General features: G+C 37.2%; 1 pseudogene; it reads right to left on the minus strand.

Annotated features, from left to right (window-relative positions):
* Positions 1 to 13808: 13808 nt before the first annotated feature.
* Positions 13809 to 17271, minus strand: LOC101702414 (protein VCF1 pseudogene; annotated as a pseudogene).
* Positions 17272 to 19068: the final 1797 nt, after the last annotated feature.

A 19068-nucleotide genomic window follows, 5' to 3' on the forward strand; every position in this document is an offset into this window, starting at 1 on the left:
CTATTAGAAAAGACAAAAGATGATAATGTCAAGTTGACAATGGCCCACCCAGCACAGACTGAAAGTCATAAAACAGGTTTTTTCCCCTTATTTTGGGGGGCAGGAAGCAAGGTCAAAGTTACATACATTGCTCTTATTTCAGTAATAAACCATGTTTGCTACTACAGTTCTACAGATATGATCATGTAAATGGTTTATATAAAAAATATTACAAACACCTAATTTCTGAGCCTCTGTTCAGTCAGGGAATAGACACTGTAGTTGGATTCTTGGTTATAGAACTGAGAGGTATAAATCTAAAAATGTATGGAGAAACTATGAATTATCTTGTTTGCAAATTCATAGCTACAGAAAGTCAATGTGTCCTATTTCAACTCTTACATGGCTGCAAGTTTCTTAGCAATGAATGGTATTTGACAGATTTAATAGTACTCACAATATCTAGCAAATTATATCACTAAGAAGCTGCATTTTTAAAATTGTGTCTCTTAGGGGTAGTATTTAGCATAGTATTGAGCAGTACCTTTATTTGGTTCAGGAAGAAAACTATTTTTAATCTTACTCTTTCCATTTATTGTGTGACCCAAATAAAATATTAAAATATTAATCTTCAAGGCATAATTTCCTTATTTTTAAAATTTAGATACTATCTAACCTTTTTAGAAAATGTTTGATCCTTACCTTCCTGTAGCCAGAACTCACTGTGATAAAACATTTAGTGTCTCTGTTTTACTTAGTGTACCCAGTGAGAACAATAGAAAATTACTTCATGGATAAGATTTAGTGAAAATAAAATGTCTTGATGAATATTACTCCACCCATTTCCTTTCAAGAACACTTGGTCTTCAAGTGGAGAAGGCTCTGCCAGGACCTGTCAGTGTATTCACAGTTGATTCCAGGGTTCTTCATCAAGAAGCCTACTTGCTTCACAGAATGAAATGCAATATTCTCATGTGGCTTCTTTTCAAGGTGATATTTCAGGATTCCAAATTTCATTTATTACTTTTATTTCTCAATATGTTCAAATTATTAGAAACAGAATGGAAGTTATTGGGTCATTTCAGAGACCTTATTCTACAACATATGTTTTAGGACTGTTTTAGTGTTCAGAAAAATAATTCAATTACATCACATTGAATAAATTTAGTGATTTTGTGTGTTACTGTTATTGTTGGCCAGTTTGAAATTATAAATTTACAAGCCAATAATTACCTTTGTTTCAGCCCAGACACATTTATAATTTATATTACTTTTCCAAATGTTGTTTTCTAACACAGTTTCAGTAAAATGTTGAAACATTTTATTGATAATACAATGTAGATTTGTACCTAAAGCCAAATGTTTTGCTCTGGTGATGAGTATTAAATATAGTGAAAGCATGTTGGTCTAATCCATAGATTTCCACAAATCTGTTATACATCTCCCCTACCTGATTTGTTTCATATTTGATAAACTAAACATACTAGGGGGTTTAAAATATTGCTTCACAAAATTGAATTATATATGATGTCTATTTTATGAAGATGTACATATGGGTTGGTAATGTTTATCAGTCCAGATTCAATGAAATGCATTAGAATTTAGTGAACTCTAATTAACAGCTCTTATTCTGAGTTGTTATATTTTGTGGAGACAGCTTAAACTTCTTCCCTGGGCAACAAATGTAATTTTTCCCACAAAAACATATTTTCTTGAAATCACGCTCCCAATTTTCTTTATTAATTTCTCTTCATTGTGAGTAAAAATTTCAAATTACATTTAAACCTTTTATTGTTGGAAAGTATTTTTTTATCTTGGCTGTGGTGAAAATGCTTAAATCACAAAAATGATAATAGTAAAATGGTAGCAGTGTCATTGAGTACTCACTATGTGATAGCAAGCCTTGTTACCATTTCTGTTCTACAGATAAGGTAGATACAGAAAGACTATGTTATTTAGTTAAGATTGCACAATGACCAATTGTGAGCTGGAATTAGAGCTCAGACTGACCCAATAAGAATGTGTTCTTCATCACTATACCATGCAGTCAGTTGTGACCCTTGTCTCAATATTATCATGGTATTAAAAAGGCTGAACAGGAAGTGGGCACAGATCCTGAGGAGCGGCAGTGAGGCCTAGACCAGCACGGGTGCAGGTGCAACCCAGCCCGGGGTCCACCCTGACCACAGAGGCTCCTGCATACCCACCCAAGCCAAAGGGCTACCCAGAAAAGAACTCTACAGGAACACAAGCTTCAGCCAGAGGCCCACCATACCACTGACCACAGCCAAGGACCTGCCTGAAAAAGAGCTACATAGACACACAAGCAACACTCAGAGGCTCACCCCAATACCATTGATAAGTGAGTGGTGACCCTAGCCAAAGCCTGCGCAGACAAAAATAACTGGGGTGGATAGCCCCCAGCCAAAGGCCCTCCCAGACTACTGCTACATAGGGGCCCCAGTAAGAGGCATGCCTAGATACTATCCCAAGTGTGCACAGGCCCCAGCCAGAAGCCTGCCCAGACAACAGGCCAGCTCAGGGATCCAGCAGGCCACAACTCTGAACCCAGGAATTGGTGTACTGGTAAGCAGCACATTAAAGGATACTCAGTGGCTTGATGAGAATTGAAGACCACTGGGTGAGCAAAAAGTCACCTCAACAAAGGCATAGAAGGCTGCATCCATTGAAATGAAAAGACACATAAATAAGTCTCAAAATCAGACTTCCAGATCACCTAAGGCAACCCCAAAGGGCAACAAGATGGAAAAATCTGATACTCAATGACCTACACTCCCTGAACTGGCACTGAAAGAGGACCTGGAAAAAATGAAATCAAAAATAATTTCTCAGATAACAGGAGAGATTGTGCCCATAGTGCAAGACATGATTAATAAATCTAGAGCATACACAGATTAAAAAAATACAAAACCTGAGGAACATGATGGAATCTCCACATAGGAAACAAATGGAATCCATAAAAAAGATGCAAACAGATTTCCAGGAGATTAAAAACACCATTGAAAATTTACACAGCAGAATGAGCCAATGTGAAGATAGAATTGCAGATATAGAAGATAGGATTGCAATTAGTGACCAGGAAAAGAAAAATTTCTTTAATATAGTAAGGGACCACCAGAAATCAATCCAATAGCTGCTAGATGATGCAAAGAAGAATAACATAAGACTGAATGGAGTTAATGAAACAGGAGAGAGTGCAGACCACAAAAAAAAATGTTCACAGAAGTAATGGCAGAGAACTACCCAAATAGGGGAAAAGAACTTCACATAGAGATAAGTGAAGCATATAGGACTCCAACTAGCCTTGATTAAAAAAACCCGTAGGCATATAATAGTTAAGATTCCAGAAAACAACATAAGAACAAAATTCTACAAGCAGTTAGAGAAAAGAAACAAATCACATACAAAGAAAAGCCCATCAAAATCACAGCAGACTTCTCAAAACAAACCCACAAGGCAAGAAGAACATAGAGTGATGTATTTCAAGCCCTAAAGGAAAACAACCTCCAATCCAGGTTGATGTACCCTGAAAAACTACCTTTCAAAATTGATGGAGAAATGAGATACTTTTAAGGGGGCGAAGAGCACCTTAGACACTTCATGAATACCAAACCAGCACTCCAAAAATTTTAGAACATCCTAGGAAAAGACAATGAGGATCGTAACCCCAGGAAGACCTGCAGAGTGAATCCATCAAGCATGAAAAGAAATTAAAGGCAAAGGGGGAGAATCCGACTGAAAAATAAAGTCATGACAAGGATAAGTCAATACATATCAATTATAACCATCAATGTTAATGGTCTCAATTCACCAATCAAAAGAAATAGACTGGCAGAATGGGTCAAGAAGCAAGATCCAACAATATGCTGCATACAAGAAACATACTTAATTAAAAAATAAACTCATAGACTTAAAATTAAAGGGTGGAAAACAATACTCCATGTAACAGGAACCTACAGAAAAGCAGAAGTAGCTTTCCTCTGTGCAAATCAAGTGGATTTCAAACCAACACTGATTAAGAGAGACAGAGAAGGACACTACATTCTTGTAAAGGGAACAATACAAGAAGAAGAGATGAGAATCATTAATATATGTGCACCAAACACTAGTGTGCCCAACTATATAAAACAAACACTAATGGACATGAAAAATCATATAAGCACTAATACAGTAGTAGTGGGAGACCTCAATACCCCACTGTCACAAATAGATCAACTAGACAGAAAATAAGCAACAAAATATTAGAACTCAATCAAACACATAAACAAATGAACTTAACAGATATTTCCAGAGTGTCCCACCCCACAAAATCAGAATACATATTCTTTTCAGCGTCACACAGGTTGTTCTCCAAAATAGACCACATACTCACTCATAGAACATGTTTAAGTAAGTGCAAAAGAATTGAAGTTATCCTCTGTATATTATCAAACCATAGTGCAATGAAATTGAAGACCAATAGCAAAAGAAACTGAAAGAATTTCAGAAACACATGGAAATTGAACCACACAATTCTGAATAACCAATGGGTCAGAGAGGAAACTAAAGAATAAATCAGACAGTTTCTACAATTAAGAGACAGCCAATACAACATATCAGAATCTATGGGACACAATGAAAGCAGTCTTATGAGGGAAATTCATAGTAGTGAATACTCACATTAGGAAAACAGAGCAAGGTCAATTACACAACCTGATGCTGAACCTCAAGCTTCTTGAAAAAAAATAGCAGCACAGACCCAAAGGTCATACAAGGGAGGAAATTATAAAGATCAGGGAAGAAATGAATGCAATGGAGACTAAGAGAATTATACAAAAAAATCAATGAAGCCAAGATTTGGTCCTTTGAAAGAATAAACAAAATTGACAAACCCTTAGCCAAACTCATCAAAAAAAGGAAAGAAAAGGCCCAAATCTATGCAATTAGGAATGAAAAGGGTGAAATTACAACGTACCTAGTAGAAATCCAGAGGATCATCAACACCTATTTTGAGAACCTATATGCCAATAAGATGGAAAATACAGAAGAAATGGACAGATTCCTAGATATGTGTGAATTACCAAAGTTGAACGAAGATGATCTAAAAATTCTAAATGACCCAATATCAATCAATGAAATTGAAAAGATAATTAAAAACATAACAAGTAAGAAAAGCCTGGGTCCTGATGGCTTTTACAGAGGAACTACTGCCGCTACTGCTTAAACTCTTCAATGAAATTGAAAGGGAAGCAATACTCCCAAATTCATTCCTGGAAGCAAGCATCACCTTGATCCCCAAAGCAGAGAAAGACCCCCCCCAAAAAAAGAGAGCTATAGGCCAATCTCACTAATGAACATAGATGCAAACATCCTTATTAAGACACTGGAAAATAGAATGCAGAAGATCATTAAGAAGATCATAAACCTTGACCAAGTGGGATTCATCCCAGGGATGCAGGGATGGTTCAACATAGGCAAATCAATCAATGTAATACACTATATCAATAGAGCCAAGGATGAAAATCATATGATCATCTCCATAGATGCAGAAAAAGCATTTGATGAAATCCAACACACATTTATGATAAAAACTCTCCAAAAAATTGGAATATATGGTCTCTACCTCAATCTGATAAAAGCCATCTATAAAAATCCAAAAGCCAATATCACACTGAGTGGTCAATGTCTGAAATCCTTCACATTGAAATCAGAAACAAGATAAGGATGTCCACTATCACCAGTCTTGTTCAATATAGTTTTGGAAACATTAGCCACAGCAATTAGGCAACTGAAAGAAATAAAAGGAATAAAGATAGGAAATGAAGAAGTCAAATTGTCATTATTTGCAGATGACATGAGAATCTCTAAAGAAGACCACAAGAACTCCACCAAATTTTTCTAGACTTAATAACCAAATTCAGTAAAGTAGCTGGATACAAGGTCAACACACAGAAATCAATAATTTTCCTATACACGAACAACAGACTCACTGAGAGAGAAATGGGGCAATCAATTCCTTTCACAATAGCCTCAAAAAAATTGAAATACCTAGGAATCAACATAAAAAAGAAATCAAAGACCTCTAATGTGAAAAGTATGGAACTCTGAAGAAAGAGATTCAAGAGGATATCAGAAAATGGAAAGACATCCCTTCCTCCTGGGTAGGCAGAATGAACATAGTAAAAATGCCCATACTTACAAAACTGGTATATATATTCACTCCAACCCCAATTGAAATCCCAGTAGCATACTTCATGGACCTGGGGAAAACAATCCAAAAATTCATTTGAAACAAGAAGAGACCTAGAATAGCAAAAGCAATACTAAGCAATAAAGATATGGTAGGTGGTATCACAATTTTCAACTTGAAACTATACTACAAAGCTACTGTGATAAAAACAGCATGGTATGAGCAAAGAAACAGACCTGAGGACCAGTGGAACAGATTAGAAGATGCAGAAACAACCCCAGATACACTCAGCCACCTCATCTTTAACCAAGGAGCCAAACACTCTCAATGGAGGAAAGATAGCCTCTTTAATAAATGGTGCTGGAAAAATTGGGTTTCACCTTGCCAAAGATTAAAACTCAACCTATATCTCCCAGCATGCACTATACTGAAATTGAAATGGATTAAAGATCTAAATATTAAAACAGAAATGCTCAACTGGCTGGAACAGAGGTTAGGTAGAACTCTCGAAGACTTTGGTGTAGGAGAAGTTTTTATGAACAAAACTTCAGTTGCCCTTGTTAGCACAAAAAATCAACAAGTAGGATCTCTTCTTTCTAAAAAGCTTCTGCACAGCAAGAGAAACCACAAACAGTGTGAAGAGACAACCCACAATGTGGGAAAAAAATTTCACCAGCTGTCCCTCAGACAAAGGTCTACTGTCTAGAATATACAAAGAACTTAAAAAAATCAGACCCCTATATTTAAAGACCCAATCAAAAAAAAGGGCATCTGAAATGGACAGACAATTCTCAGACAAAATAGCAGAAATAGCAACTAAACATGAAAAAATGTTCAAGATCACTAATCATTTAAGAGATGCAAATGAAAACCACATTGAGATTCCACTTCACCCCAGTAAGAATGGCTTGTATAAGGAAATCAAATAATAACAAATGCTGGTGGGCCTGTGGGGAAGGAGAAACATTGCTCCACTGCTGATGGGAGTGTAGACTGGTGCAACCATTGTGGAAATCAGTACGGAGATTCCCCAAAGAACTAGGACTGGAAGTCCCATTTGACCCAGCTATTCCCCTGCTGGGGATCTTCCCAAAAGAATTAAAGAAGCATACCACAATGATATATGTGCACCCATGTTCACAGTAGCACAATTTGTAATAGCTAAAACTTGGAAGCAGCCTAATTGCCCATCAACTGGAGACTGGATAAAGAAAATGTGGTTGCTTTTTTTTTTTTTTTTTTTTTATAAAATGGAGTATTACTCAGCCATAAGGAATGAGAAAGTAGAGACATTTATGCTAAATTCTTGCACATTGAGATGATACTCAAGTGAAGTAAATAGGACACACATGCAAATACCAAATAGTTTCTTTAGTGTGAGAAAATGAAAGTGTAAATAAGGTCTAAAAGATATAATAGATAAAGTGAAATAGGAAGAAAAGGGGCAAAGGGGAAAGGGAAGAGATAGGGGTAGGGGAAAGGAAAGAAGGGAATGAAAATAATGTAAGAAAATGAAAAAATGGAAACAAAGTCTTTGTAGATAGGGAGGGGTGGAGGGGTTGAAGGGAGGGCAGGGGAATGGGGAAAAATACGAACCAAGAGAGATTATGTAAAGGTGCAAATTTCCAATGATGAATGTAACTGTAATGTATACCTAAAATGTACCAATAAAATTAATTTTAAAAAGAGGCTGAATAGTTTCTCAGACATTTTGTTTATAAAAGAATATAATTAAATATGATATTCCTTGATCTACTTTATCTACTTTGTTTTTAAAATTGTTTTTCTAAATTATTTTATTGGTACATTTTAGGTATACAATATGTTTACATTTATCATTGGGTGCTTGTACCTGTACATGATGTATCTTGGTTCTTATTTTTTCCCCATTACCTGTGCACCCTTCACCCCCTCCACCCTTCCCTATTTACATAGACTTCATTTCCATTTTCCTCTTTTCTCATAATTTTTCCTTTCCCTTCTTTCCTTTCCCCTTGCCCTCCCACCACCCCTACCCCTTTGGACCTTTTCTTCCTATTTCAAATTATCAATTATTCACTTTTTTTCTTTTATTGGTACATTTTGGGTATACAATTCATTTACATTTATCACTGGGTGTTTGTACCTGTACATGATGTATCTTTGCTCTTATTTTTTCCCCATTACCTGTGCATCCTTCACTCCCTCCCCCTTTCCCTATTTACATAGACATCATTTCCTTTTTTTCTTTTTCTCATAGTTTTTCCTTTCCCTCTTTTCCTTTCCCCTTCCCCTCTTGTCACCCCTTCATTTAAAATGAATAATTGATAATTTGAAATAGGAAAAAAGATCAATTATTCATTTTAATCATTTTAACCCTTATTTACACTTTCAGTTTCTCACACTAGAGAAACTATTCAGTATTTACACCTGTGTGTCCTATTTATTTCACTTAAGAGGATGGCCTCAATATGCATCCATTTAGCTATAAATGTCTCTGGTTTCTCGTTCTTTATGGCTGAGTAGTACTCCAGTTTATAAAAAAAACACGTCTTCTTGGGCTGTTTCCAAGCTTTAGCTATTACAAACTGTGCTGCTATAAACATGGCTACACATACATCACTGTGGTATGATTCTTTGAATTCTTTGGGGAAGATCCCCAGCAGTGGAATAGCGGGGTCAAATGGGACTTCCAGTCCTAGTTCTTTGAGGTATCTCCATACTGATTTCCACAGGGGTTGCACCAGTCTGCACTCCCACCAACAATGGAGAAAGGTTCCTTTCTCCCCACACTCCAGCCAGCACTTGTTATTGATTGATTTCTTGATAGCAGCCATTCTTTCTGGGGTGAGGTAGAATCTCAGTGTTGTTTTCATCTGCATCTCTTGAATGACCAGTGATGTTGAACATTTTTTAATATATTTATTTACTGCTTTTACTTCTTTGTCTGAGAAATATCTGTTCATTTCAGATGCCCATTTTTGAATTGGGTCTTTGAATTTGGGGGGTCTGATTTTCTTCGGTTCTTTAAATATTCTAGATAATAGTCCTTTGTCAGAGGTACAGCTGCTAAAACTTTTTTTCCCCATATTGTAGGTTGTCTCTTAGCTTTGCTTGTAATTTCTCTTGCAGTGTAGAAGCTTTTAAATAGGATGAGATCCCAGTTGTTGATCTTTGTGATAGTTCCTATGCTACTGAGTTTTTGTTCATAAAGTCTTTTCCTATGCCAATGTCTTCAAGAGTTCTACCTAGCTTATCTTCCAGTGAGTTTAGTGTTTCTTTCTTAATATTTAGATCTTCAATCCACTCCAGTCTTAGTTTAGTACATGATGGTAAATATGGGTCTAGTTTTAATCTTTGGTAGATTGAAATCCGGTTTTTCCAGCACCATTTATTAAATAGGCTATCTTTCCTCCATTGATGGTAGCTGGCTCCTTTGCCAAAGATGTGGTGGCTGAGTATGTCTGGAGTTGTTTCTGCGTCTTCTAGTCTATTCCACTGATCCTCAGGTCTGTTCTTTTGCCAGTACCATGCTGTTTTTATCACAGTAGCTTTGTAGTATAGTTTAAGGGTGGGGATTGTGATACCTCCTGCCATGCTTCTGTTGCTTAGAATTGCTTTTGCTATTCTAGTTCTCTTCTGGTTCCAAATGAATTTTTGGATTGTTTTCTCTAGTTCTGTGAAATATATTGTTGGAATTTCAATTGGCATTGCATTGAATCTATATAGTAGTTTTGGAGGTATGGCCATTTTCACTATATTGGTTCCTCCTACCCAGGAACAAGGGATGTCTTTCCATTTTTTTAATATCCTCTTGAATCTCTTTTTTCAGAGTGCTGTAGTTTTCAGTGTAGAGGTCTTTTGCTCCCTTTGTTAGATTGATTCCTAGATATATCATTTTTTTGTATGCTATTATAAAAGGAATTGTTTTCCTAATTTCTCTCTCAGTAAGTCTGCTATTTGTGTATAAGAAGGCTTTTGTTTTTTGAGTGTTGACCTTGTATCCAGCTACTCTACTGAATCTATTAAGTCTAGAAGTCTTTTGCAGAGTTTTTTGGGTCAATTAAGTCTAGAAGTCAATTAAGTCTAGAAGTCTTTTGGCAGAGTTTTATGGGTCTTCTATGTAAAGTATCATATTGTCAGCAAATAATGACAGTTTAACTTCTTTTCCTATCTTTATTTCTTTCTCTTGTCTAACTGCTGTCACTAATGTTTCCAGAACTACATTGAACAGGAGTGGTGATAGTGGACATCCTTGTCTTCTTCCTGATTTTAGTGTTCAAGTTTTCAGTTTTTGACCATTTAGTATGATGTTGGCTGTTGGTTTTTCATAGATAGCCTTAATCAAGTTGAGAAAAAGACCATCTATTCCAATTTTCTGTAGGGTTTTTTTCTTTTTTATCATGAATGGGTGTTGGATTTTGTTGAAAGCTTTTTCTGCATCTATTGAGATGATCATATGATTTTTTTCCTTGGTTCTGTCAATACAGTCTTTTACATTTATTGATTTTTGTATGTTGAACCATCCTTGCATCTTTGGGATAAATCTGACTTGGTCAGGGTGTATGATCTTCTTGATGACCCACTGTATTCTGTTGGCCAGTATCTTGTTGAGGATTTTTGCATCTATGTTCATTAGGGAGACTGACCTGTGTTTCTCTTTTTGGGTTGGGTCTTCCTCTGGTTTTGGAATCAAAGTAACACTTGCTTCCAGGAATGAATTTGGAAGCCTTGCTTCCCTTTCTATTTCCTTGATGAGTTTAAAGAGTAATGGTGATAGTTCTTTAAATGTCTTGTAGAATTCAGCAGTGAAGCCATCCGGACCTGGGCTTTTCTTTGTTGGTAAATTTTTTATTACATTTTCAATTTCACTCATTGTAAGTGGAGTGTTTAGAATTTCTTTATCTTCCTCATTTAACTTTGGCAATTCATATGTATCTAGGAATCTGTCCATTTCTTCTGTGTTTTCCATTTTATTAGAGTACAAGTTTTTGAAGTAGTACTGATGATCCTCTGAATTTCTTCTGGGTCTGTTGCGACTTCAACTATTTCATTCTTAATTGCACGGATTTGAACCTTTTCTTTCCTTTTTTTGGTAAGGTTGGCTAAAGGTTTATCGATTTTATTTATTCTTTCAAAGAACCAACACTTTGATTCATTGATTTTTTTGTTTCATTCTCTTAGTCTCCATTGCATTGATTTCTGCTCTTATTATTATAATTTCCTCTATTGTATGAGCTTTGGGTTTATTATGCTCTTTTTTTTCCTATGAGCTTGAGGTTCTATGTTAAGTTAATTGCATTCTCTTTGTTTTCCTAATATGGGCATTCACTGGTATGAATTTCCTGTGTAGAGCTGCTTTCATTGTGTCCTATAGTTTCCTGTATGTTGTACTGGCATTATCATTTAGAAACGGTCTAATTTCTTCTTTAATTTCCTCTGTGACCCATTGGTTGTTCAGGAAGGTTTTATTCAATTTCAATGTGTTTGTGTGGGATTTGCGGTTTCTTTTTTTTTGTTTTTTTGCACTAATACTGCTTTTAATGGTGGCACAATAGAGAAATGCAAGGTTTTACTAGCTTGAATCAATAGACGATTTAACATATGCCCATTGACACTACCAAATAGCCTTATAATAGAAATGTATCCCATGCTGCAAGGCTGTAGATGATGTGCAAACAGGATGAAGATGGCTTCTTGGATTAAGTAGAATAAGAGGGATAACTGCCAACCCAGCATTGTGAGTGTACTAATCAGGAGAAAATCCTTTTGTCCTCGTGATGGTTTCACCTTTCGTATCTTTTAGTTGAGTGGGAAATGAGTTTGCTTCCTCCATTTTTACATTTTTTTAGTACACATTTTGTTTCAGTAGGGTGCCATCCATTAAGCCTGAAGGGGTCATCCTGGGTGTTTCTGAATTGTGTTTTATACAGGTCTGTTTGAGAGCTCAGCTTGTCTTCTTAGAGCATTCAGTTGTTGTTTCTTATATTGTTAGACAAAAATGTTAGCAACATGTCCTTTCCATATTCCCTGCCATCAAACCCATTAAGATCCAAAGTTCTTGTCAAACATCTGGTTTTAAAATCAGGGTGAGAGTTAGTAAAAAAATTTTAAAAAGAAAGATAAAAAGCTCTTTGTCAAAACCCCATGCTCTTTAATCATGGCCTATGCTGTAACTATTCCTCATAACGCTAGTTTCCACATCCCACTACTGGCCTTTATATTCTATCCATATTAGAGGAACAGACTGTGGAAACTGGGTCAATCTTACTCTCTTCTAAAACAGTCTTCATTTTCAAGATTTGAGTTGTCAGATAACAGAACCCCATGCTGTTCCCCACATCCTTTTCAACCCTGATAAACAGCAAAGTCCTCTTACTAGAGGCATCCAAGCATCTCAGCTGGGCTGTGTGTACACTGTGGCTTTCAAATGGAGGGCCATGGACCGCAGTGCAGAGGGAGCAAAAAGGGAGCAGGCAGAGGCTTCAGGTGGATTCTAAGGCACTTCCTCTACATCCAATGGCAGGTTGGGCCCCCAGCACTCTCCTCTTCAGACAGCTCATCAGTGAGAAAGATGAAACATCCTCACCTTCATTATTCAAACTTGGCTGGCTCTCAAGTATGACAAAATAACACAGGAATATGCCATATCTTTAAATACTACTGTATTGTTTTCTGGACAGTGCCTCTGCTCACTTCTAAGCCATACAATTCCAGAGTCAGTAATGTAATGTGGTCCCCTAGTCCTGTTGGGGGACGACTTCACTCTTTGTTACTTGGGACATCAGTTTGGCTAGCTTATGGTTTATCAGCATTCATCTATCCCTTAGCTATTGACACTACAAGATGGAATGATGTAAGGTCACATGAGCTGCTGATACAACTTACAAGCTTGAAGTAGGACAAAAAGTCGTCACATATTCCTTGACTTTCAGAATTGCAGTAGTTTCTAGAAAAGTCTGAGGTGAAGATTCTGGTGGAATATTGATGTAGAAGTTATCTGGCTATACAAGAGTCTAAAGGACATTCTCCCTGGAAGTAAAAATATATTACAAAGAGTGGAGACCATCACTAGGGAGGGTGCTTCACTTCCACAGTAAATTGGATCTGATTGTTCTATTAAAACAGACAGTACTTTCCATAGGATATCTATATACTAAGAGGTAGTATGGCAATTAATTTCAGTACAAGACTGAATCAAGCTTCCTATCTTTTGGTAAAAAAAGTGTTTTTTTTTTTTTAATGGAAACTAAATACTCTTCGCTAGTTTATTGAATTGAAAAAATTGAAGATCCCGGACTTTTAAAAGACACTTTTACATAAAGTAGAACTTCTAAGTGACAGATTGAGAAATCAGTCTGAATTGGACACACTTTGGATGCGACACACAGATGAAATTTCCTTACAGCACTACCTTGACATGGATCTGATATCCTCCCTCAAAAGAATCCTATAAAAAATTGCTTTGAAGCCCCTTTGAAATTGCAATAGTGCAGCAGAACCACAAGTAAACAATTGCCTGTTAACCTGTAATTTAAAATAGACTGAAAAGCCAACAGGCAGGTTTTCCAGTGTGCAATTTTTCAAAAATAATCGTAAGTTGAAGTATCAAATCTGCACAGCACTGTCCCTTCACAGAAGGTAAGAAACTTCCCGTGCATCATGTCAGAGGCTGACCTCGGTGCAGTAGGCTGTGAAAGTGGGCCTGGTTGATGTGGAAGTAAGTGCCTTGGCACAGGGCAGACTGCTCAGGCATGGGCTGAGGAGTGTTGGGCCTGGATCCGGGCATGACCTGGCTTAAGCTGCTCTCTGGCCCTCTACCCCAGTCTGGGCTATGGATGCTGGTGCCGCTGCTGCTGCTCCCACCACTGTCACTTCTCAAAGACTCTGTGTCCCAGGAATCCTGAAAGACAGGGTTTCTACTACTCCTTTTGCTCTGGGACAGAAGATGATTTTCTTCTTCATTGCCATTCCTTCTCCTTTTCCTGGGGGGGGGGGGAGGCGCTCACTCATCCTAGCTGGTGGAGAGGAGCGAGGAGGCACCACTCTGCGCAGAGAGCAAAGTGAGGGGCTTGAGTTCAGGAGGCCGCCACGCCCACCGGTTTTGCGGTTTCTTATGTTATTGATCTCCAATTTTATTGCACTATGGATTGATAATATACAGGGGGTTACTTCAGTTCTTTTACATTTACTTAGACATGTCCTATGAGCCAGCATGTGGTCTATTTTGGAGAATGACCCGTGTGCAGCTGAAAAGAATGTGTATTCTTATTTCCTGGGGGTGGATCAGTCTGTAAACATCTATTAAGTCCATTTGTTCAATAGGTTGGTTCAGTTCTAGAATTTTGTTAATTTTTGGTCTAGATGATCTGTCTATTTTTGATAGTGGCATATTGAGGTCCCCCACTACAATTGTGTTAGTGCTTATTTGGTTTTTCATGTCCATTAATAATTTTTTTGCATAGTTGGGGGCATTCGTATTTGGTGCACATATATTTAGGATTGTCATCTCTTCCTCTTGGATTGTTCCCTTCACAAGGATGTAGTGACCATCTTTGTCTCTCTTCATTAGTTTTAGTTTGAAATCTACTTTGTCTGCAAATAAGATTGCTACCCCTGCTTTTTTCTGGGTTTCTGTGGCATAGAGAACTTTTTTCCATCCTTTTACTTTCGGTCTATGAATTTCTTTTTGAGTTAGGTGTGTTTCTTCCATACAGCATATTGTTGGATCTTGCTTCTTAATCCATTGTGCCAGTCTATTTCTTTTGATTGGTGAGTTGAGGCCATTAACATTGATGGTAATAATTGATAGATATTGACTCATCCTTGTCATGATGTTTTACTGTTGTTGGCTCTTTTATTTCTTATTTTTCCCCCTTTCTCTTTAGTTTCTCACCTTGCCTGGTGACTTCCCTCTGTTGGGCCTCATGGAGTTGTGATCTTCATTTTTTTTTTTTCTAGGATATTGTCAAGAATTGCTTGGAGTGCTGGTTTAGTGTTCATGAAATTTCTCAAGTATTCTTTGTTGTGGAAGTATCTAATTTCCCCATCGATTTTGAAAGATAATTTTGCAGGATACAACAGTCTAGGTTGGATGTTGTTTTCTTTTAGGGCTTGAAATACTTCACTCCAGGATCTCCTTGATATGAGGGTTTTTTAAGAAATCTTCTGTAATTCTGATGGACCTTCCTTCGTATATGATTTGTTTCTTTTCTCTAACTGCTTGTAGAATTTTGTTTTTCTATTGAGTTTCTGGGATCTTGACTATTATGTGTCTAGGTATAGATTTTTTCTTTGATCATGGCTAATTGGAGTTCTATATGCCTCACTTATCTGTACATCCAATTCTCTACCTCTCCCTGGGAAGTTTTCAACTATTACTTCTGTGAAGTTTTTTAATGTCAATTGTACTTTCTCCTGTTTTTTCATGGACTCCCATCAGTCTTATGTTATTCTTCTTTGCATCATCTAGGAGACGCTAGTTTGATTTCTTGTGGTCCCTTACTATTTTTAAGAAATCTCTGTGTTCATGGTCCTTAACCACAATCCTGTCTTCTATATCTGATATTCTATCTTCAGATTCCCTTAATCTGCTGTGCATACTTTCAGTGGAGTTTTTAATCTACCGAATATATGTTTGAATCTGTTTCATGTATTCAATTTCTTTCTTGTGTTGGGTGACCATGGTTTCCATTTATTTCTTATGATGGGCATTCATGGCTTCTAACATGTTTCTGAGCTCATCTATGTTTTATCTGTTTCTGTTCTAGAGCCTCTAATCATGTCTTTCACTCTGCTCACCATCTCTGTAGTTATCTGGGAGATTATTTCTGCTTTGAATTTTTCTAGATCCTCATTCATCTCTTTTGTTACTTCCTGTGCTATCAGTTCAGGGTGTCCAGGTGGTTGATTATCAGACTTTTCCACCTCATTTCCCTCAGAATTTACTCTTGGTGGGTTGGAAGCCTGTTTGTGCCTTACTTAAATGTCTTCTCATTTTTGTTTTTGGTACTGTCCTTGGTTGAATTCCTGGGTTGATACTTTGAAATTGCTTATTGTAAGTATCTTTGTAGCTTGTAATTAGAATCCTTATGGAATGATTGCTTCTCAGAGGTGTTTTCCAGATATACCTGGTCCTTAGGTTTTGAGTCTCTAATGACTCTGAAGCTATCTCATTTTCATTACACCAGGAAGGACCACTGACTAGATCAATCACAACACCTTAGTCCAAGTGATACAATCAGCAACACCATTGCATCAAGTACATTTTAGAAAATAACAATTTTTGAAAGTTATTAATCTATCACCTTTAACTGTGTGAATTAAATCAAAATCAAGGACCAACCCAACATATGTTTATGGTGAATAAACTCTTCAATATACCAACTTTACCCTTTGGGATGGGGAGTTAGAAGGAGTTGGGGAGGGAGGGAGGGATAGATAGGTAGAAGGGTAGGGGAAGTTTAGCAGTGAGGCCAGAGGGCACAGGCAAGAGAAGGAAAAATAATAAAAGAGAAATAAAGAAGAAATATGAATTAGGGCTATAATAGGAAGAAAAAGGGAGATGAACAACAATGTGGGAAGGCAAGAGAGTGAGTGTGAGAGAAAGGAAAGAGAAAAGAAAGAAAAAGAAGAGAAAAATAAAAATTTGAAAAGATAGAAAAAACAAAGAACAAACCCCCTCCCAATAATAATAATTTTGGAAATAAAAAATAAAAATGAAAATGAAGGGCCTCCTTCAGGGTATATTTCTGCAGTCACAATAGAAAATGTGGGCAGCAGTATGCAGATATAAATCAGTGAATCTCAGCAAGCCAGTTGCAGACCTGTGGGATTCAGGCAGATTTCTGGGTGCAAGTCCCATGTTGAGGTGCCTGTCCTCCTGTAGGGTTGAACTCTGCAAGGTTGTACTGCAGGTTCCAGCTGCCCTTCCCCTGAAGATAGTCCAGGTTCTGATGGTAGGTGAGGATCCCTCCAACTTACCCAGCACGGTGGTCTGGTGTCCCCTGTGTCTTTGTAATGTAGAACCAGGTAGCGGTACAGCCAAGAGACCAGAGGCGGAGGGGGGGAGAAAGATGGGGTATAGGGGGTGGTCCTGCAGGTGCCTGCACAGCTAAGTGCATTGGCGCCATTAGTGTGGCCAGTGGTGAAGGGTCCTCACCTTCTGGCTGGTCCCTGACGGTGTGCTTGGTGGGGGCTGGATGGGGTGTGGGTCCCAGCACTGGGGACCTCTCTCTCTGGCACCTGCCTACTTTATCTACTTGAATGAGATAGGCTAGTATATCAGTAGTGTAGATTGATCACTCCTAACAGAAAAATGTTCTTTAACTTCACTTCTTAATGTTAACCAAAGCTAACAAGGTCTGTGTCACTCTCATTAGAATAAGGATACTAAATAATATATCATGCATATGCAGACTTTTTTAATAAATGTTCTTTAACAAAGCAAGATTTTTGTATGGAAAAAAAGAAGTTGGCTAGTCACAGGGTGACCACAAAAAGAATTATCCACTATCAGAATCTGTGTGCAGGCTAAATAAAAAAATGAAAACCTCCAAAAATTCATTAAAGAAGTTTGATTTGATTTGCATTTGACTATATATCAAACTTATCTATTTACTTCCAAAATTACATTGTATTGTGTTTATGAATACATAATTGATATTGGTTAGATAAGCAAAATTGTAGTTGATGCATGTTTGATTCATTACCATATTTTATTAGGTTTGACATAAACTGTAAATTTGGCCCTAGAACACTTTGCCCAGAATTGAACTAGAATATTTAATCCATTTAACAAATGCATTTCTAAAAACATTACTTTATAGTGATGTAGCAGAAAATGAGTATCTAGTTTGCCCCTTTTCTGGTAAAGGAGAAATTAACTATTTTCTCCTTTGCTGCAGAGTAGAAATATAATTTAACACTTGTGAATTTCAAGGATGAATCTAGATGTAAGCCGTATCATATATTACCTTGTTCTTTTTCAAGCAGAGTTACATAATAAAAATTGTTTTTGATGTTCTAAAATGAAAACTGATATCGATTTAAAGGAGAAGCTCCCTAAGGGAAATGAAAGTGTTGCTTCACACCGAACATTTGCTCAGGTATTAAAACACAGAAACCAAATGTCCTAAAAATGGCAAGGTGCCCTAATAACCATCCTGGAGGCTCAGGAAGACGTGTTTGGTAAATGAGGCAGAGAAAAAAATCTGGATCAGTGTCAGAAAATAACTGCAAGAATAGTTCACCACCCGTTGTTCCTGTTGTTTTAATGTCAGGGAAACTAGTCCAGTAAGTTCAGGCCACACACACTTCAATATCATAATTGCCATGTGTATACTTATGAGGAGTAAACCCACTTGTCAAGTTCAGAGAATGATCATGTTACTGAGGCAACACTCCAGCAAAAATCCATTGTGTTTGAGTTTGAATGTCAAAGGAGCGATTCACATAAGGAAAAGGAAAAGCATTTCCTACCAGACAAAGCACTACAGGAAGCTTTTCATGGAGTGCTATGTGAAGATACCTCACTGGATGACAAAAAACCCTCAAGACACTTGGGCCATTGTGCTGTCACTGACATCAAACAGTGCCCTGGGGAACAATCCACTGTCTTTCCTGTTAGAAGAGGGAGGATTCCTTAGATGTCATTTGTACATTAATGTTTGAATTGCCCTTAGGAACTTCATAAATCAAGGTATGTGGTATGTGAGGTATGTGAGGTATGTGACTGGCTTTAGGTCAGAGGGTTCATGAAGTCAGAATTGGATAATGTAGTTTCAGGTTAAGAAAGTCAGGAAACCTCTAGATATGGTAAAAATTAAATTAAAATAAATTGAATGTTATCCCTTTCCAATTTGGAGCAATAATACAAGCTGAAAGAGATATTAAAAATGTGATAAATATGATAAATGTGA

The sequence above is a fragment of the Heterocephalus glaber genome, unplaced genomic scaffold (assembly GCF_053883595.1).
Source record: "Heterocephalus glaber isolate CG9 unplaced genomic scaffold, H.glaber_assembly_v1.0 deba00001509, whole genome shotgun sequence".
Lineage (NCBI taxonomy): Eukaryota > Metazoa > Chordata > Mammalia > Rodentia > Bathyergidae > Heterocephalus > Heterocephalus glaber.